Below are 22,104 nucleotides of genomic sequence, written 5' to 3'. Positions count from 1 at the left end.
TAGTCGTTGTGCCAATGAATTCCTCCCCACGCATTTTGTGTGTGTGCCGTCACTGCTGTTGCATCCTAGCCTGATCATCTTGGCTCCGGTGTGGTCGATTACAAGGGGGAGGGGATTAGAATTTCCCTAAACCAATCACAAGAGATCCACGGAACCCGCCGACATCTGACGTCATCGCACGGCTCGTTTTAGCAGATATTCGCTGATTGGCTGATTGTCGTTAGACCCACCCCCACCTCCGACTCCGATTTGACGGGTTTTTTTCTACCGTGAAAATCCATATAGGCTCACATTATGACACCAGACCAAGAGGAGGAGTCCACTCAGAGAGTGGGGGGGGGGGGGGTCTATGGTTTGGAACCAGGCTAGTTGTAATCCTACTGACTCACCTGCCAGCGAGGAGCCACCACCAGGAGGACGTCCTCCTCCTCCCACCCAACACTCCCTGCTTGACAGGTGCCGCCCCCCAGCCCCGTACGATTACGTGCAGTTTATCACCCTCCCCCCCGGCCGGCTTCCGCCCAATCAATTGTGTTCATATATAGACGCTCGACAAAGCCGTTTGCACCACGGTGGATTCGAACCCGCAACCATCGCGGTGGTGGGCAGGCGCTTTACCACTGCGCCACCCGAGCGCTCGGGTTTAAGTGGCGTTTTAACCCATTAAGACCGGGAACGCATCGGTGTCATTTTAAGATTTATTTGGCGATTCAAAAATAGCAGATCTACAAGCTCATAGCGCGGCACCGAGTGCTGCGCTATGAGCTTGTAGATCTGCTATTTATTTATTTTGACTGTAAATTCGTTGAAATATTTGAATATAATACATTCAAAGTCAAATCTTTGCTTCTGGGGGTCACTGGAAGAAAATATTTTGAGATGGGGGGATACATATAATTTTGGGGGTCCTGAAAAATGTTTGAGAACCACTGATATTATAGCAATATAAGTAAAGAAAATAGATAAAAAAAAAACTGATTTAGAAGACATTTGTAGAATCCCCCAGAAGAAAAGATTTGAGTAAAAAAAAAAATCACTTTGATAAATATATATATTCAAAGAATGCACACATTTTCATGATTTAAAAAAAAATGCAGATCTACAAGCTTGTAGCGCGGCACCAAGCTTGTAGATCTGCTATTTTTTGAATAACCAAATAAATACAAAAGAAAACGACACACGGATGCGTTCCCGGTCTTAATGGGTTAATGCCATATGTAAGTATTGAGTAGCATTACATGGGGGGTCGTGACTTCATGGACAAGGTCAAGTTCGGGTCCCGCTCCTAGACCCAAGTTGAGTGCCACTGATCCGCCTCGTTAAAGTTATACAAGGCGGGTGTCGTCAGAAATGTGTCGGCGTTATTCGTTACATAACCGAGACCGACACCCCCGCAACGTCGAGCCGCTGGCCTGTAACACGGAGACCCCTGCAGATGAAGATCCTTACTATCCCATAAAAGTATATGGAGTCTGGCAGCTGGAGCCAATAAACGACCGCTGAACCCTATAAAAATCTTTACGAGTTCCTGTATAATGGCGAACGGGAGAATGGGGAGTAAAAGGGGAAAAAAAATGAAAAACACGGATGAACACTGGAAGGAAGGCCCCGATAAATCTAGGAGGATTAGTGCTGAAAACAGGGGATCATACGTTTACTGTCATGGCAAATGATGCTGTGTCTTCTGTCTTTCTTTCTGGGTGGGTGAGTGGGTGGGTGGACAAAGCACTCAACCACTACTGGAGTTAACCCATTAAGACCTGAGGCCGTGTCTAAAAAAATCAGAATCCTAACAATTTTTCGGAAAAAAATATAAAAAAATAATGTTCACGATTTTTCAAAAATAGCAGATCTACAAGCTCATAGCGCGGCACTCGGTGCCGCGCTATGAGCTTGTATATCTGCTATTTTTGAAGAGCCAAAGACATCTAAAGTGACACAGATGCGTTCCAGGTATCAATGGGTTAAAGTATAGATACTCCCGGTCAAATATTACTCAACTCCTTGGTGAAAGTCGCTCTGTCAGATTTGTACTCAAGTTAAAGCAGTGGAGTACTTCCTTTTAAAAATACTAAGTATTCAAAGGTGCTAATTTAAAAGTACAGTTTATTTTTTAATATCGATGCATTGCTGTATTAAAATCCCCCCCATATATTTATAGATTATCTAGAAAGTAAAAAAAAATAAAAAATCAATATTACATTGCAGATCTACACGTTGCATCACACTGTGTTGTGAGCTTGTATATCTGCTATCTTCACGATATTTTATGTATGGCTTAAGTGGTTCATTCATAATGTACTTTTCCCCTCCTAAAAATGTAGGAGTCAAAAGCACAATATTTATCTTTGAAATGTAGTGGAGTGAAAGCCATCCAAAGTATCCAAAAAATACTCAAGTAAAGTATATTATACTAAGAAATATACTTAAGTACAGTACTCGTGTGAGCGTACTTTGTTACTGTCCAATGACCACACGCTGAGATACTGGCAGCTCAGTAAAGATTTCCACAGAAGCCATTTTTTAACATTAACCCATTAAGACCTGGAACTGTGTCATTTTTAGATTTGAGCTAAAAAGCATTATTTTACACTTTGGGCTATTCAAAAATAGCAGATCTACAAGCTCATAGCGCGGCACCGAGTGCCGCGCTACGAGCTTGTAGATCTGCTATTTTTGAAAAATCGTGAAAATGTGTGCAAATCTTTGCTTCTGGGGGGTCCCTGGAACAAAATATTTTGATGGGGGTCCGCGGCCAAATACATATAATTTTGGGGGTCCTTGACATGAAAAAGATTGAGCACCACTGATATAGAAACAAACGTTTTTCCGAAAACTGTTGAGATTTAGGAGACATGTAGAATCGGCTTCAGGTCTCAATGGGTTAATCTGAGGCGAAATGTAGCCCCATCAAAACATAAGTAGATGTAATGGTAAAAAAAAAAACTAAAAAACTAAAAAAAAGAAAACATTTGAGTGGTCCATTCCAAATGCCCACCATAGCACTTGGCAAACACCTTCTCAGCGAGAGAGAGAGAGAGAGAGAGAGAGAGCGCTTTATGCGAGCGTTAGCTGAATTAGCAAATTGAAACACAAACAAGAAACATGCCCGCGAGTTAGAAAAAAAACACCTCTCCTCATATACACCGTGAGCTTTTCATTCACTCTCTTGAAAGGAAGAAGTATTTTGGACTTAAGTAACAATACCTCGTAGTAAAACATACTTTGTTACAAGTAAAAGCCCTGCAGTCAAAATGTTACTTGTGCCAAAGTAAAAAGAAGTATTAGAATCAAAATATAATCATGCAAAATGTCCACTTCAGATATATATATTGTGATATTGGACTATATCATTTTTTTTTAACATTAACCACTACATTCGAAAATAGCCGCGACGCATTGTGAGCTTGAACAATGTAGACGTTTTTTTATTGATTATTTATCTAAACTTGCAAAGTAGTCACTAAAACAGTCAAATAAAAGTACAGTGAAATAAGTGGGAAGTACAACATTTGATTCTGAGATGTAGTGGAGCCGAGGTATATAAAGTACTCAAGCAAAGTAAAAGTACCTTGATCTTGTGCTCAAGTACAATACTCGAGTAAATGTACTTAGTTACTTTCCGCCACTGCGTCTAATGCTGACTCTTACCCCCCAAAAAGTCTAGAAAGTGGGAGGGGGGGGGAGGGGGGGGGGCTTTTGTGACATGCCCCAATTTTTAGTGAAAGCTGAGGTGTTTCTCCCGATTAGATTTATAAGGTTCTGCAGTTTCCGAGAGAGCCAAAGCATTAGCGAGTTACAGGCTTTTTGGCCCCGAAAACCCTGTGGTCGCCTTGCCCCTGACAGCGGAGTAATACGCACTGTCAGGAGAATTCAGACAGGACTCAACTCAAAGGGGGGGGGGGGGGGGAGGCTTCACTGATGCCTGTCTGTAATTGCCCCAGGTCACGGCCGCTTGCCTCACTGCAGACGACCCCAGGCAGGCATTATATATTATTATACGACGAGGGACTTCAAACCCATACTCATAAAGTTGAACTATCAAGGGTATTTCTCCTAACTTTCAGCTTCAGGAGGCCTGGGTTTTGTAAAAATCAAGCTCTGGTCCCCCCCCCCCCCCCCTATATATTATTATTTTTTCTCCTCTCCCCTCCCCCGTGTGTGTTTTTTTTTTTAAACATTAATTTCCAACAATGGTACTTTTGATTTGAGTGAGCGCAGAGCAAGGCAAGACTCTCTCAGCACACGGGGTGAAGAGTGAGGGGCCGGAGCATTGAGAGCGACTTTAACCCGCCAAGACCGGGGAACGCATCTGTGTGTAACCGCTTCAACCATTACTGTATACTTTGGGCTATTTAAAAATAGCAGATATACAAGTTCAGATCTGCTATTTCTGAAAAATCGTGAAAATGTGTGCAAATCTTTGAATATATATTTTTATGAAGCCAACCTTTCTAACTGAAATCTTTGCTTCGGGGGGGGAGCAAAATATTTTGAGACGGGGGGGTCCGCGGCCAAATACATATAATTTTGGGGGTCCTTGACATGAATATACAAACAAAAAAAATGACAACGATTTTTTTGCTCTGGCTCCTCATCTGAAAACAGAGTCGGTGGCCAAATTAAATAGACCTGCCACGATAAGACTGGCAGATAGGTTGGGTTTTTCATAAAACTGTTAGGATTTAGAAGACATTTTTTGGAATCGGCTTCAGGTCTTAATGGGTTAAGTTTAAGTATTTTTTCTGAGCGGGATCCAAAGATGACCTAGGCTTAATGGACGTTGGTAAAAGGGGGGGGAATGTCTTTTTTTTTTTCTCTCTCCTGCCCAAAATACTACAGCCCGGGGGCAGTTTCGCTCCTCCGGTTGACTGAGTTATGTAAGTGTCAAAAAAGCAAAGCCCAGACGTTGGCTTTATTGGAACGTGCGGGCCCGCCACATTCGGGCGCTAAGCCTGAAAGGAGGCTGTTTGCTTTCTCGCAGACCCGAAGTGCATTAACCCTTTAAGACCGGGAAAGAACCTAGTGTCATTTTATAGGAAAGAAATAGTAAGTCTACAAGCTCATAGCGCGGCACCGAGTGCCGCGCTATGAGCTTGTAGACTTGCTATTTCTTTTTTGAAAAATCATGAAAATGTGCAAATCTTTGAATATATATATATATTATTTTTTTGAAGGCAACATTTGTAACTCAAATCTTTGCTTCTGGGGGATTCTGTCTTCTAAATCCTAAACAGTTTTCATTTTTTTTTAAACTTATGTTGCTATAATATCAGTGGTTCTCAAACTTTTTCCATGTCAAAGGACCTTTAAAATGATATGCATTTGTCCGCGGACCCCCGACCCCCATCTCAAAATAATTCGTTCCAGGGACTACCCCCCCCCCCCCCCCCCCTCCCAAGAAGCAAAGATTTGAGTTACAAAGTGTTCGCGTTAAAACAATATATATTATTCAAAGATTTGCACACATTTTCACGATTTTCTCAGCTCATGAGCTTGTAGATCTGCTATTTTTTTGAATAGCCTCAAAGAAATCAAAAAATGACACACAGATGCGTTCCCGGTCGTAATGGCTTAACGCGAGCCCCGCTAGCCGGGCTTCTCTGTCTGTTTTCTCATTTTCAGACAATCACGTTTTTTTATTTTTTATTTTTTTAAACCTCCGCACCCAGAAAACGTGCAGTTTGAAGGGGAAAGTAAAACCTCGCAAAGCCGACTCGTGGAAGCTAATTCCTAAAACACATGTGAACGAAGTCAAATTGTCCTCGAATCCCGTGGAATCTCTTGATGAGGTATTTGGAAACGGCCATCAAGCCCGCGAGTCAACCTTTATTTGATTAATGCTCACTTTAAGTGACCCTCTCTCCCCCCTTTATTGCGTTCGCTCTGCAGGAGTGTGCGCAGGTATGATATGTGGGCCGTTACTGATAACTTCTCTTGTTGTAGAGCTTTGGTTAACCCATTCCGACCGGGAACGCATCTGTGTCATGTTAAGATTTCTTAGGCTATCAAAAAAAAAAGAGAGCAGATATACAAGCTTGTACGAGCTTGTAGATCTGCTATTTTTGAAAAAATCGTAGAAATGTGCGCAAATCTTTGACTATATATATATTTTTAAAGCAAACATTTGTAACTCAAATCTTTGCTTCTGGGGAATTTACCAATGTCTTCTAAATCCTAACAGTTTTTTGAAAATGTATTTGGCCGGGGACCCCCATCTCAAAATATGTTGTTCCAAGGACCCCCCCAGAAGTTGTAACAGAGTTAAAAATATACATACAATACAAATTTTCACGATTCTGCTATTTTTGAATAGCCCAAATAAATCTTTAAAAAAAAGTGTTCGCTTTAGAAAAGTATATATTATTCAAAGATTTGCACAAATGTTCAGGATTTTTGAATAGCCCAAAGAAATCTTAAAACGACACAAATGATGCCCTCCCGGTCGTAAAGGGTTAAGTGGATAGAAAAATCCCAGGGAGAGATATCGTATATCGGTTGGAAAACCAGGCCTTATTTTCTTTCATATAACACTTAATCCCTGTTTTTCCATTATATGAACCTTTTTCAAGAGCTTTTTTTTCCTTCTTCGTTGTGGAACAATATCTTGCCATGAGAGGGAACTTGATTTGTGACTTTAAACATCAAAGGCTCCCAAGAAAATTAGTTCCTATTACATGGCTTATTTTCCACTTGCCTGCACAATTTACGAATGGTCTATTTAACACCCATTAAAGGAGACATCCGGTCATTTTAAGTGTTATGTTTGATGTGTGTCAAATCACTTACCAACGTAGCAATGAAAATCGCGTGACTCCACAGATCCCCCTATCGACCCCCACCGTTGTCATTATAGGAGTATATAGGATAGCAGCAATTCGCCTATTTTAACAAATGTAAAGTCTGTTTTTTTCTCCTAGTACTCATTGTGGAGTCCCATGATAACGTAACAGGCGCTAAAACTCCCGACAAGCTAACGGCTAATAACAGAACGAGCTAATGCTGGTTGCTGGTTTCTCTCCCGACCTGGCAACCTGGGGCTGCCATGCAGAGAGATAAGCAGCCCCAGCATTAGCTCGTTCTGTTATTAGCCGTTAGCTTCTCGGAGTTTTAGCGCCTGTTACGTTATCATGGGACTCCACAATGAGTACTAGGAGAAAAAAACAGACTTTATATTTGTTAAAATAGGCGAATTGCTGCTATCCTATATACTCCTATAATGCCAACGGTGGGGGTCGATAGGGGGATCTGTGGAGTCACGCGATTTTCATTGCTACGTTGGTAAGTGATTTGACACACATCAAACATAACACTTAAAATGACCGGATGTCTCCTTTAAAGGAGCAGTTCACCCAAAATATTACAATTACACACCCCATGACGCCATGAATTTACAGAGATTGTTTTTGTTTTTGTTGCATTCCTCTGCCAATAATTTGCTGACCGGGTCGTCAGTTAGTAGGAGACGCCGGTAGGAGGTACCAGAGACTCCGCCGGTCATCAAATGATCGGCTTCAAAATCTCCATGAATTCAAGGCCTCATGGGGTGTGCAATTGATAGAAAATAAGTCATTTTTTGCGGCAAACTACTCCTTTAAGACAAAGTCGTGCCTCGTCCTGCGCGTTTTCTGTCGTCCTATGAGGCGAAACAAATACAAAAAAAAAATATCCATGAATTCAAGTCTCCACGGGGTGACTAATCGATGACTAATGAAGGTGAACTATCCCTTTAAACCCTGGTTAAGCGGTGTCCCCCAGGGGTCTATAATAGGACCCTTTCTGCTTTCACTCACTAAATATCTTTGCTGAAAATAGCCGATATCAGGCACATATAGAGCTTGTAGAGCTGCTATTTATGGCATTGGTTCTCAAAGTGGGGTCCAGGGACCCCCAGGGGTACTTGAGGGGGTTCCAGGGGGTCCCCAGCTAAATGATGGATAGGAACCAAATGGACCCTTATGGGTCTGTAACTCTGAGAGTGTACAGATGGACACTCTCAGAGTTAAATTAACATTGATTTTACAAACTGTCAAACTGGGGGTCCTTGAAATTAAAATGGTTGAGAATCACTGCTAGAACCACTGATTTCTGGTGCACGACACCAGTACAAATCAAGTCATTTACCTTGCACTCGTAGGCCGACCTTTTTCTGTTGGCCCTACGAGTTGACGATCGCAACTAAAGTCATTTTATTTATTGCACTATCAACGTTAGAATACCTGTAAGCTTTGGAGAAATAGTCCCGTACCACAATGAGGTTTGCCCTTAGAACTACTTATATCTTATATTGCCGCTGTCGGGAACAAACGGGATTTCTCCATTCTCGGTAAATGAATGCCTCATTTGATCATACTACATCATTGGTTGTCAAAGTGGGGTCCGGGGACCCCCAGGGGTCCTTGGGGGGGGTACCAGGGGTACCAGGGGTACCAGGGGGGTACCAGGGGGGTCCCCCAGCTAAATCAGTTAATAACGCAGATCTGCAAGCTCATAGCGCGGCACCGAGTGCCGCGTTATGAGCTTGTAGATCTGCTATTTTTGAAATATTGTGATTTTTTTTGGGGGGCAAATCTTTGAATATATATACATTTTTTAAGTGAACGTTTGTAACTCAAATCTTTGTTTCTGGGGGGTCCCTGGAACCAAATATTTTGAGATGGGGGTCCACGGCCAAATAAATAGCATTTTTGGGGGTCCTTGACATGAAAAAGGTTGAGAACCACTACAGCATACTACAAGCTCACAACACGTCGCAGCAGATCTGCTATTTCCGGGCGCGCCGCGCGGTGCGCTAACCAAAGTACAAAAACCGGCCATTTTGACCACGGCGCCACGCATTTTCTGTTGACAGTTTACGATTGCCAACTAACGTCATACGATTCATTGCATTATCAAAGTTAGAATACATAAGCTTTGGCGGAAAATAGTCCCACAAGCACATTGATGCTAGGTTTGCTCTTCGGCGTTCCGGGCAGGAAAGAGGGGGGCGTCCCTTTCCCATGAATGGTCGGGGCGGTAAGGCGCTCATCATCTGGCCCTTAATGCATAGGTAATCACACGTGTCAGTCCCCGGCACTCCTCCTCGGTGACAGGCCAATCGCCCAGGCCACTCCGGAACATTAACCCATTAAGACCCAGCAACGCATTCCGCGTGTCATTTTAAGATGTCTTTATGGGGCTATTCAAAAATGGTGAACATGTGTGCAAATCTTTGAATATATATATTACATTTTTCACTCAAATCTTTGCTACTGGGGGCTCCTTGGAACAACACATTTTGAGATGGGGGGTCCGCGGCCAAATACATATCATTTTGGGTGGTCCTTGACATGAAAAAGGTTTGAGAAAAACGGATATTATAGCACCATACGTTTTTTCGAAAAACTGTTTGGAAGACATTTGTAGAATCTCCCAGAAGCAAAGATTTGAGTTACAAATGCTCGCTTTAAAAATATATATTCAAAGATTTGCACACATTTTTACCATTTTCCCAAAAAAATAGCAGATCTACAAGATATGAGCTTGTAGATCTGCTATTTTTTTTGGAATAGCCAAAGACATCTCAACATGACACCAAGCTGCGTTCCCGGTCTTAATGGGTTAAAAAAAACATCCTTTTTTATACAACATGGCTATTTTTTTTCTCCTCCTCCATGCGCGTTTCTTTTTATTCCTCCAAGCGTGTGATGGACACACTGGGAGATACTGTGACACTGATGGGAGCCTGAGGGGATCATTTCCTTGAGTAAAATATCAAGCCCCTGTCAGACCTGTCGACCGCGAGGCGCGCGCAAGGAAGCGCGCACACGCGCACACACGTGTCACAGCAACACAATAACACAGTGAGCGAGTGTGTGCCACACACACGCGTTTCTGTTACTATACTCGTGAGGACATTTTACGACGGCATTTTTTGTTTTGTTTAATGGTAACTCTAGAGACTGAGTTATACTTATAGTTGAGTATATAGTGAGTATATAGTGAGTATATAGTTACAAGCTCACAGCACACTGTGAGCTCGTAGATCTGGAATGATCTGGCATTACTCCTACTCTAACCCCCTGAACATGACCTCCAAATAACTAACCCTGACCTTAGTTTACCAATCGTTTCCTATCATTGTAAACCAGTGGCGTCAGTTCAGCAAAAGCTAAGGTATGGCAAGGCTACGGTTGCCAACTCCCCAGAGATTAAAATAAAGGACACCTATCCTGGAAAATGTTTTGGGGGTTCAAACACCCCCAAAACCCCCGAAATGCATAGATAACTATGCATTATGCATAACGCAATACAAACACAATGGTCTTACACCTGCATTAGGCTCCTATTCATGTTTTTTTAACCCATTAATACCTGGAACGCATCTGTGTCACTTCAACTCAAAAATCTTTTTTTTTTTCTTCTTCTTTTTTTTTTTTTACAATAAAACAACTATTTCTCATGTGAGTAAAATGGTCCTCACATAAATGTCTATTACTCAAATGTGACGATATTTGTGGGGGACATTTGGCCCTCACAAGTATGGCAATACAAGTACAGACATGCATATGCACACACACACACACACGCACACACTTGCGCTCACGCCCCAAGCGCTTAAAGCATGCTGGGAAGGATCCAGTGTTGAAAAAAGTACTCATATATTTTACTTAAGTAAAAGCATCAATACTGCAATATAGAAATACTCCGTTACAAGTCTGGAATTCAAAATGCATTATTTATTTCTTTTATAATATAATCATTTATAATCGCAAAGTAACTAATAACTCAAGTTTTCAAATAATCGCAGTGGAGTAAAAGTACAACATTTGCCTCTGAGATGTAGTGGAAGTAGTAAGTAAAAGTACTGAAAATTGAATATACTCCAGTAAAGTAAAAAAAAAAAAAACTCAAAATCATACTTAAGTACAATACCTGAGTACACGTACTTAGTTACTTTACACCACTGGAAGGATCCGAGCCGCCCCCCCCCCTTCCGTGTCCTGTTGTCCTGCACAGCAGACACACATTTCGTTTCCTCTTGTCTGAGTGCCATCTCGCTCAAATGGAATACGATGGCAGCAGGGTCTCGGGGGGAAGGAGAAAGGGAAGCATTCTTTCCACACATCTGCCACGCATCAGCCAAACGCAGCGGGACGCCCGGGTCTGCACTCAGCGTCAGGTGTATCGCAGTGTGGCGGGCCTGGGGGGGAGGGGGGAGGGGGGGGACAGTCAGAAATGGCAGCACTTAACCCATTCAATCCGGGAACGCATGGTGAAAAAAAAATCGAGAAAAAGTTTGCAAATCTTTGAATGTATATATTTTTTTAAAGCGAACATTTACAACTCAATATTTGCATCTGGGGGGGGGGTCCCTGGAACAACATGTTTTGAAATGGGGGTCCGCGGCCAAATACATATCATTTTGGGGGGGTCCTTGACCTGAAAAAAGTTTGAGAACCACTGCTATAGCAAAGATACGATAAAAAAAATAAAAAAAATCGTTTAGGATTTAGAAGCCATTTGTAGAATATCTATTCAAAGATTTGCACACATTTAAATCACTATTTTTCTAAAAATAGAAGATCTACAAGGTCATAGCGCGGCACTCGGTGCCGCGCTATGAGCTTGTATATCTGCTATTTTTTTTTAACAGCTAAAGAAATCTAAAAAATGACAGAGATGCGTTCCCGCTCTTAATGGGTTAAGTTAGCCACCGTTGCAAGTCATTTGGTTTTCGTCGGGCCGCCACCATTTACAGACACCCGTGGTGGCACGCGTTATAAAGAGGTTTGGCGGCGAAATGCAATTTGTCTTTCTCTATTTGTTTTTTTTTTTCCCTCCACTTTTCTTTCTGTTTTTTTTCCTGGTCTGTTTTGTGTACGCATGCATATCGTCACTGTCGGGGCAGAAATCTCATCTCCATATTTTTACTTTTCTGTGTTTTTTTTCCGTAAATTAACGCTCCCTACTAGGATCATACTACAGCGTCACACAAAAGCATCAAAAGTAATAGCAAAATATAGCAAATAATATAGCAAATATAGCAAAATTAGCAGATCTACAAGCTCGAAACGCGTCGCTTCGCGCCGCGTTTCGAGCTTGTCGATCTGCTAATTTTGCTATATTTTGAATTAGAATCCTGAAAAGTAACAGTTTTGGTACATATTTTAAAGATGTTTCGTAGCGGTGGAGTACGACTTGTTACTTTATACTCAGTTCCCTTTACTTTTTCAACGATGATATTACTCACAACATAGTGAAGCGGCTGCTAATAGGTGACGAAACAAAACACATGTGTTTATTTGTTCTCTCTCTCTGTATGTGTGTGTGCATGCACGTGTTTCTTTTTAGATTTATAGGAAACATTTGCATTTTTAAAACATTTTAAACATTTAAAAATGTAATTTGTTTAATGAATAAAATGTATTTTTTTGTATGGTAGAGTAATGAATAAAATGTATTTTTTTGTATGGTAGAGTAATGAATAAAATGTATTTTTTTGTATGGTAGAGTAATGAATAAAATGTATTTTTTTGTATGGTAGAGTAATGAATAAAATGTATTTTTTTGTATGGTAGAGTAATGAATAAAATGTACTTTTTTTGTATGGTAGAGTAATGAATAAAATGTATTTTTTTGTATGGTAGAGTAATGAATAAAATGTATTTTTTTGTATGGTAGAGTAATGAATAAAATGTACTTTTTTTGTATGGTAGAGTAATGAATAAAATGTATTTTTTTGTATGGTAGAGTATGTTGATACAATATAACTTATACAATTGGGGTGGTTGTATTTTGCCTCCCTGCTCTTTTATTGAGACATTTAGATCGTGTCAAAGGTCACGTCTCACCTATCGACACAGGCTCTGACGCGGGTTCAAATCCGGGGTAGAAGAGGAAACTTACATAGTGCTGCTTTAATATGATATTTCACATGCTAAAACAACGTTCATTTATAATTTAGCTACATCGGTCGTCTGGTATTTCTTTAAAAAAAAGGGGGGAAAAAAGTCTATATTTAACCACCATAGTTTATGGCTGTTAGGCTTAGGTTAATGCATACTCGGAGGGGATTTACAATACGTTGGCCCTAAGGTAAGCCATAAGGTTTATGTAAAGTTTGTAATTTTTATATCCTAATTTGACATGATTTGTTGTCCCTCAGCCACATGTTTTAACCCATTAATACCTGGAACGCATCTGTGTCACTTTAGATTTCTTTTGCTATTCAAAAATATCAGATATACAAGCTCATAGCGCGGCACCGAGTGCCGCGCTACGAGCTTGTAGATCTGATATTTTTTTTAAATCGTGAAAAATGTTTTTTTTTTATTTTTTTTCAAAAAACTGTTAGGATTTAGAAAATTCTTAGAAGCGGCCTCAGGTCTTAAAGGGTTAAGCCAACGAGACGAGCCTGCCCCGGCCTCGGAGTCACTGACAGACTCCGGACGCTTAAAAAAGTGCATTCTTGTCCTCTTGAAACCTCGGCGTTCTTAACGGGGAAGACTTCATGTCCCACAAGGCGGACGGGCCAGGCGTTCCGACAGAGTCCATGGCGGGCCGGCGCGTATAGGCCCGGCGTTATCGCGGCCGGACATCAGTTACCGTGATTGATTCCGAGGGGCTTTTTCTTTCCAAAACATCCTCGTCTGTTGTGACACAGGAAGAAGAAGAAAAAGAGGGGCCGGGGCCCACCAGACAAACCGACGCTGCTTAACCCTCCTCGAATGATGAGGCCCCTGAGAGAGAATACGTCTGCCTTCAGCTGACTTCTCACTCAGCGCCGCACCCTTGACTTGAATATCAATCCAACAATTAGAGAGAGAGAGAGAGAGAGGGGGGGGGGGGGGGGGGGGTGAGATTGCGGCATCTGCATCCAGGGAGCCCCCCCGTTGTTTACCCCCTTCCCTTCTCCTCCTCCAGCCCCCATCCGTCCGTCCACCAGCGTTGCCAGGTTTTGCGAGAGAAATAAGCAACCAGGTCTATGAAAACAAGCCCCCCCCCCAAAATAGAAACGACGAGGCTCCGGCTATTTGAAATTAGCCGATCTACAAGCTCACAACGTGTCGCGAAGCACATGCATTGTGTTGCGTGTGGATCTGCTATTTTTTGAAAAGAAAGACAAAATAATTCTGAGAAAAAAATAAAGATTTGGGAATATTTTCGAAACATTTTAACAGGGGGAGGGGGGGGGGGGTTTAAGAACCACTGGTTTATAAACAACATTAGGAGACAAGCCCAACCCGCAACTACCAATAAGCATTAATGTGTGACTAAAAGTGACTTTACAGAAAGAAAAAAAAACAAGCCCAGAGTTGCTTATGATAAGCAGACATGGCAACACTGGCCGTCCACCTCCCCCCCAGCCCTCGTTCCATCACCCCCTGCTGTTCGGTCGAGGGAAACCCCAACTGTAAAACCCTTGATAGGGGGAAGATTAATTCAGATTATCAGGTGGCCCCCTCCCTCCCTCCCTCGACTCCTGATATGTTTTCTCTGCAATCGGGGGCCTAATAAGGAGAGCAAACACAAGCTATCACTGCTTCTTATTTGGGGACAATTGTTGCTGATGAGCTGGGGGAGATAAGGAGGCCGAGCACTTGCAGGAAATTGGGCTCCAGGGCTCAGCTCTCTCTCTCTCTCTCTCTCTACCGGCCCAGTGGGAGGCTCCCGGGCAAAGCTTGAATAACAAATGAGTTTTGCTGCGGATTTGGCTAATCATCTCTGGGGCCCCAACAGCCCCGAGACAATTCTCAACTTATCGCAAGGAAAAGGGGGGGAGAGAGGGAGGGAGAGAGAGAGAGAGAGTCCGAGCACTTGAACTGCGGACCCCTGTCCCTAATTAACGGCGACCGCAAATGAAAAGCAGCTGGCAATAATTACATAATTAAAGTGCCTTTCGGGGGGGAAGAAAAGCATAATTTCTGCAGCCATCGCCATAAATCTTGTGCTGTCCGAGCCCATACTTTTAACGTGAACTTTCCCCGGGCAGGTTAATGCATTACTCATATAAAAAAAACACAGTATCCCTTTGTGTTTTGCTTGGACCTGCTTAATAACAAAGAGTAGCAGCAGCGCGGGGCCAGGCCCGGCGGAGCAGCTCTCTCCATGAACGTCTCACAGAGTTTCTGGAGCATGGTAGAGCTGACACCTCCGCTTAACTCCATGTGTGAACTTTCTCTCCCTTTTTTTTTCTTTTTTCCCCCCCCCTCTCCACTGGCTCTCAACGCACGTCGGGTCTTTCTGCTTAGGCAAGCTGTTACCCCGGCTCTTTACTTTGCCGCACCACAACACAACGGTTGCCGGGATAAGGCATGTTCAGGAAATCGATCTTGCGCGTTACGTTGCGGCACATAAAAGGGATTACCGAGACGTTTTTTCTTTTTTTTTTACGAAGCAGGAAATTTGATTCTAAATTAGCCGGGTGTATATTATTCCGACACCGACTGCACGATAGCCAGCCGTTTTGCCAAAACTATGCGCTTTAATTATAACAAGGGGGTACTTGACTTTAAAGGGGAGACAAAAAAAAAAAAAGAAATCCTCAAAATGTCCCGACACTCACGTTTTGGAAAATCGGGTGACGAAAAAACCTCAAAGCGAACATTTGGTTTTACTTTGGATAATTCTGCTGAAACTCAAGTCGGGGCTAACTTTTACCCCCCCTTCCCGAAAAACACTGCGAGCCACCAACAGACGAGCAATTAAGCAATTACACCCCATTTCGCAAAGTAAGCCATAAACACCTTTAAGTGTAGCGCGAATGGCTCCAGCACGTTCCGAAAACCGGGGGTCCTCGACGCGTGATCTTTTGTCAGCCGCGACTCTCCCCGGATGATTAATAGTTTAATTTTTCAAAATTATTTAGACACACAAATAATTTGATACAACGAGGGGGCTATTACCACATCTTGTAATAGACGTGTTACCATGATGAAAGCCTTAATTTGTTTTCGGAGCACTTAAGAGGGGTTAGAAAAGCCACCCTCGCTCCGCATCATCAATCATCTGTCACTTAACAGAAGTGTTATATTATGCGAGTTGCGCAAATACGACCGACTTAACCCGTTAAGGCCGGGAGCGCGTCCGTGTCATGTTTAGATTTCTTTGGATCAAAAAAAGCAGATCTACAAGCCATGAGCTTGTAGATCTGCTATTTTTGAAAAATCATGAAAATGTGCGCAAATCATATATATGTTTAAGCGAATATTTTTAACCGTAATCTTTGCTTCTGGTGATTCTACAAATGTCTTCTAAATCATAACTGTTTTTTTCCCCCCAAACCTACATTGCTATATATATGAGTGGTTCACAAACTTTTTCATGTCAAGGACCCTCCCAATTATATGTATTTGGCCGCGGACCCCCATCTGAAAATATTTTGTTCCAGGGACCCCCAAAAGCAAAGATTTGAGTTAAAAAATAATAATATATATATATATATATATATATATATATATATATATATACACAAAGATTTGCCCACATTTTCACGACTGTTTTTTTTCTCCAAAAATAGCAGATCTACAAGCACCGAAGCTTGTAGATCTGCTATTTTTGAACAGCCAAAGAAATCCAAAAGTGCCACAGATGCGTTCCCGGTCTCAATGGGTTAAATGCATGCTGTCGGACAGCTGCCTCCCACCACCCCCTCGCCGCTCAGAGCCCCCCCCCCCCGCTTACTGTTTTGACTGTGGAGAAAAATTACAAGTAGTCGTCTGGTTGAGGAGATTTGTCAAGGCGAACGAGTTGAAGGATAGTATTGGCAGCAAAGCAACAACACAAAAGTTTTTCGGGGAAGAGGTTAATTGAAAAGGACGTTGTCGTTTTCAAAAAAGGGACGTAATGTGTTCTGGCCCTCCCGCGGTCGTAACACACGTGATGATTTAGGGATGTTATTGAAAAATATAAGAGAGGGGGTAAAGGGGCGGTGGTGTAAAGTAACTAAGTGCATTTACTCAAGTACCTGTACTCTCAGTGCGATTTTGAGGTACTTTGACTTTTTCCGGAGTATTTCCAATTTTCTGCACTTTTACTTCTACTCCACTACATCTCCAAGGCAAATATTGTACTTTTACTGCACTACAATTATTTGAAAACTTTAGTTACTAGTGAATTTGCAGATATAAATGATTACATTATAAAACATACATTAACCACTTTAGCCACATTTTATACCTAGGCTATTTGAAAATAGCAGATCTACAAGCTCACAACGCGTCGCGATGCGACGCGTTGTGAGCTTGTAGATCGGCTATTTTCAAACATTTTAGTACTTTTACTTTTGGTCCTTCAAGTACATTTTGATACCAATACCTTTGTGCTTTTACTCAAATACATTTTGAATTCCGGACTTTTACTTGTAACAGAGTACTTCTACATTGCAGTATTGATACTTTTACTTGAGTACTTTTCCCACCACCGGTAAAGGGTAAAGGATTGCTCAGTCAGTAGTTGGGTCAGAAGTTAGAAGTTATGTTCAAACTATTCTGCAGTTTTTTTTCTTACGGCGTTACATTTCACGGAGTGAAATATAGCTCTGAAATATTTGTTGTTCAAACCAGAGTTGAACGTTAATATTATTAGTCAGCCGTATCTGAAGTTTTATAAACATTGCTTCATCTCGCGTTTGCCTGACCTCACATGCAAAAACACCAGTTAACCATGTGAACCCCGTATAGCGCCCCTGGGGTTGAACAGCAGGCGAGAATAGCGGATCTACAAGCTTACAATGCGTGTCAGTGTGAACTAGATCGGTGATGTTCAGCAAAGACAATAAAGTGGAAAAAAAGGGGGGAAAAGGAGCAGCCCAAGTATAGAGCCCTGATGGACCCTGTCAACTATGTATATCGGGTTTAATTGGTTATTAAATGTCATGTCAAGGACCCCCAACTTGACACTTATTAGCCCCGCGGACCCCCATTTGAAAAGATATGCCAGGGACCCCCATAAGAGAAGATTTTTTACAGCATAGCAGTGATTCTCAACCATTTTAATTCAAGAACCCCCAGTTTAACATGCATTAGAGGCTATATATACGGACCCCCATTTAATGGCTGTCAAGAGTTACAGACCCACAAGGGTCCATTTGGTTCCATTTGTACACTCTCAGAGTAACAGACCCATAGGGGGTCCACTTGGTTTCTAACTATCCATCATTTAGCTGGGGTGTGGGGACCCCCCTGGAACTCCCTCAAGGATCCCCTGGGAGTCCCCGGACCCCACTTTGACAACCACTGCGGTAAAGGGGGTCCGGGTTGGTGGTGGACTGGTCCTCCTCGAACCAGATGTCGACAAAACAGCGAATTATAGATACGCACAAAAAGTGTGATCATGTCTGTGAGCTAGAACAGCCCCCCCCCACCCCCCCCCCCCCCCACCCATTTCCAGAGGTATAGAGTAGTGCCGGTGGAAGCAAACCTCGACAGTACAGTATGTACAAGTTCAAGGGGATTACAAAAATCCACGCTTGTTCCTCGGTTCCAGATCCACTGCCGTCGACCCCTCTCCCGGGGTCGGTGGTACGGTCCCCCCACCACACTATCCGTGGCAACTCTCTCTCTGAACAGCCCTGTGTGTGTGTGTGTGTGTGTGTGTGTGTGTGTGTGTGTGCGTGTGCGCATGTTTTCTTTTCCAGAACCGCACAGACGCCGTTTTTTTCCCCCCCCTCCTATTGTGGCGGGGTTCAAAAGGTGGCGCGCAAGTACAAAGCTACAAGGCGATCCTGCATTAACCCATTAAGACCTGGGGCGATGTTTTTGGAACAGTTTCTTGAAAAAAACCCGAAACATTTTTTTTCAAGATTTTTCAAAAATAGCAGATCTACAAGCTCATAGCGCGGCACTCGGTGCCGCGCTATGAGCTTGTATATCTGCTATTTTTGAATAGCCAAAGAAATCTGAAGTGACACAGATGCGTTCCAGGTTTTAAGGGGTTAAAGGTAATCATGTTGGCAGGGCCAAAATCTGAAGCAGATTTCCCAGTATTTATGTTACATTTCTCCGTGTGTGCACGCGCGCGTGCACACGTGTGTGTGTGTGTGTGTGTGTGTGTGTGTGTGTGTGTGTGTGTGTGTGTGTGTGTGTGTGTGTGTGTGTGTGTGTGTGTGTGTGTGTGTGTGTGTGTGCGAGAGAGGGAGGGGTGGATTTAAACTGCATCAGGTCAATTACAAGCCCAATGCACAATTCTCCTGCACTGAACTAAGCCGTGTTGGTCTGCCTCTCTCTGTCTCTCTCTCTCTCTCTCTCTCCCGCCCCGGTGTGTGTGTGTGTGTGTGTGTGTATACTGTACTGTAAATGAGTTTTCTATGCCTGAGGAGGGCCTGTTTTTTTCTGACCGCGCTTGTTGACACATCAGCGTGCCGCCACACGGAACGCGGACGTGATCGGGACCATGAGTGTTCCAGTGCATTTCGAGCGCCTTTGACAGACTTCAGGGTTAAGATGTTCTGAATTAGATTTGAATTACAACCACTAAATGCCCCTGTCAAAGCTAATTACGCCTGACACTTCCCATGTGCATTTAGCTGAGTCGGTCTTATAGGAAAGAGCACAGGGGCTTAAACAAAGACATACTCCAAAGGCATAGCCCCCTGAAATTGTCACAATGTAAAAGGGTAATAGGGAGGTATTTCTTCGGCTAAGAATGCTAATCCAGGCTCAGTCCTCGGGCCTTAGCTGGGCAAATAAAAAAAAAAGGGCCCATGCGGAACGTTTTCAGAGGTGGTGGTGTTGTTGCCGTTAGATAAAACGCAAATGGAATTAGTCGGGAGGTAAGAAGATTTCTTTCCGTTTTGATTGGAAGAACGCGTAAAAGGAAAACCATTCTGTAAGTTCGTGTTAAAACATACCAACGCGGTGCCGTCCTCTAGCATGAATAACCAACTCATAGAAGCAGCTTGGTAAGCAGCATGTAATATAATGTATTTCAGATTAAGTATGAAGTATTTCCCACGGTAAAAAATACAATATTTTTTTTTACCAAACCGGAGCCCACCCAAATTGCTCTTTCTCCTCCCCATTACTCTGTCAATTGCCCGGGTCAATCTGGACTTTTGTTCATCCCCGTATCTTTACTAATATGATGACAGCGATCAACCGCGGGGCCGAGGACACAGCCTCCATACATGAAGGCTCTCTTCGAAAACGGACGATCTTTCAAGATGGAGCTAAATCACTCTCTCAGTGGCCGCAGATGTTTAAGCTCAGGCTTCCTGACACTGTAATTGCCCGGGGGGGGGGGGGGGGGGGGGGGGCGCGGTGCGGCCGCGGGGGGAACCCGAGGTATCCTTAAACAACGGTCAGCCCGGCTCGGAGAAATGAAAGGACGATGAAATAAATTAAAATTCTTGTGTGAAACGGTGAAAATAAACAGTGTGCCTGAAATGGCATCAACAATCCACAGAGAAGGGACTCTGCAACTTCTCAGGCGCTCGGACTACCAACGGCGCGGGGCAGGCGGCGGCGAGGTCCCCGCCACCCCCCCCCCCCCCCACCACCACCCCCCAACGGACCAGGTGGTTAAAGGTAGAGAGAGGCCTCCCCACCCCCCCCCCCCCCCGGCTACAGCCTAAATCAGGGCTTTCGCGAAGTACTTAAAGGCCGCTGCTATCGGATACTCTTTTTATACCAAATCGCACAGTGCTTATTAAGGGGGGGGGGGGGGGTTACCTTATTACTTTATTAAGTAACCTTACTTAAATAAATGTTATTTAATTGTGCTTCATTATTAATGCTATAAGTTAAACCGTGTGAAACGGAGGTGCGAGACTACTGTAATTAGAATGTTTGTTTGTCATACATACATACGTACGTACATACGTACATACATACGCTTTTATGCTTTTATGACAGGCAGCCAGCGACATGCTGATTTCATTGACGTGCAGACACGGTAAAGTATCCTGATCGCAGACCGCTTGAACTTGAACGCGGTCGTGGCGCGAGGTGGAGTTCAATGTCTAATGCTGTTAGTGAAGTGCTTAAACTCTAGACGTTGCGCTAGACGTTTTGAGTGAGTGAGTATAGCGTGATGGGAGAGGGGCAGGCGTAGGCGCAGTGTTGGCTCGCATACGAAACAAGGAGGTTGTTTTCCTTCTCATCCTCTTTGCAAAGCCGTTTAGTGTTTCTGCAACCTAGGGCCTGCAGTCTAAAATATAACTGTGTCAGATATAGATTTACTTAAAGGGGAATACCACTCATTTTCAACATTGAACCATGTCATAATATACCTTAGAGCTAGGGTTGCCAACCGTCCCGTATTAGCCGGGACGCCCCGTATTTGAGCCAAAAGGGGCGTAACCCAACCCTAACCCTAACACCGAAATAAAGTAACAAAAAAAGTAACTTTATCCAAGGGAAACCCGGAAAAAATCGATATCTACCATATAATAGGTCCTCAATAATACTCATGATAAAACTGTACCATTTTTTTCTACTCAGTCTGTGTCTCAGAGGAGGGCTGTGGACAGTTCAGAAACCCGTCTACCAGTGACATCATCGACGCAGACCAAGTAGAAAAAAATTGTACCATTTGATCATGAGCATTAGTGAGGGCCTATTATATGAAGATAGGTTGAACATGGGTGAAGTCGTCCTTTAAGTTAATGAAATGCCGCCCCGTTGCCACCGTAGACATATAAAGGTAGACGCCTCCTCTGGCTCTGAAACGTCTGTATGGCGGGCGCGCTTCCACTTCCTTGGGGGGCAGCTGGAAATTTCCGTGTGCGTCACAGAAGGGGGCGTTCAGTAGGCCAATGAGAGGCAGGTGGGGGGCGGGACAACTACATTCTGACAAGTCCTGGAAAAGATGCGCTGTGATTGGCCAGTGCCCATTCCCCCCATTTCCGGGGGGAACGGGCACTGGCCAATCACAGCGCGTATGGCGGCCACCATACGAAACACCTTACTTATGCGGGCTAAAATCCTTTATTATGCGGGCTAAAATCCTCGATTTTGCGATGAAATATGCAGGGTTTTTATGTGATTTTATGCAGTGAAATTGCGTGAAGTTTCAAAATATGCGGAAAGTTGCAAAATATGCGAAAAGTTGCAAAATATGCGAAAAGTTGCAAAATATGCGCCGCATATTTTGCATATTATGCGATGCACATATTATGTGATG

This window comes from Gymnoscopelus microlampas (genome assembly GCF_963454915.1).
Source record: "Gymnoscopelus microlampas genome assembly, chromosome: 20".
NCBI classification, from domain to species: domain Eukaryota; kingdom Metazoa; phylum Chordata; class Actinopteri; order Myctophiformes; family Myctophidae; genus Gymnoscopelus; species Gymnoscopelus microlampas.
Note: the sequence above shows the minus strand (reverse complement) of the source record.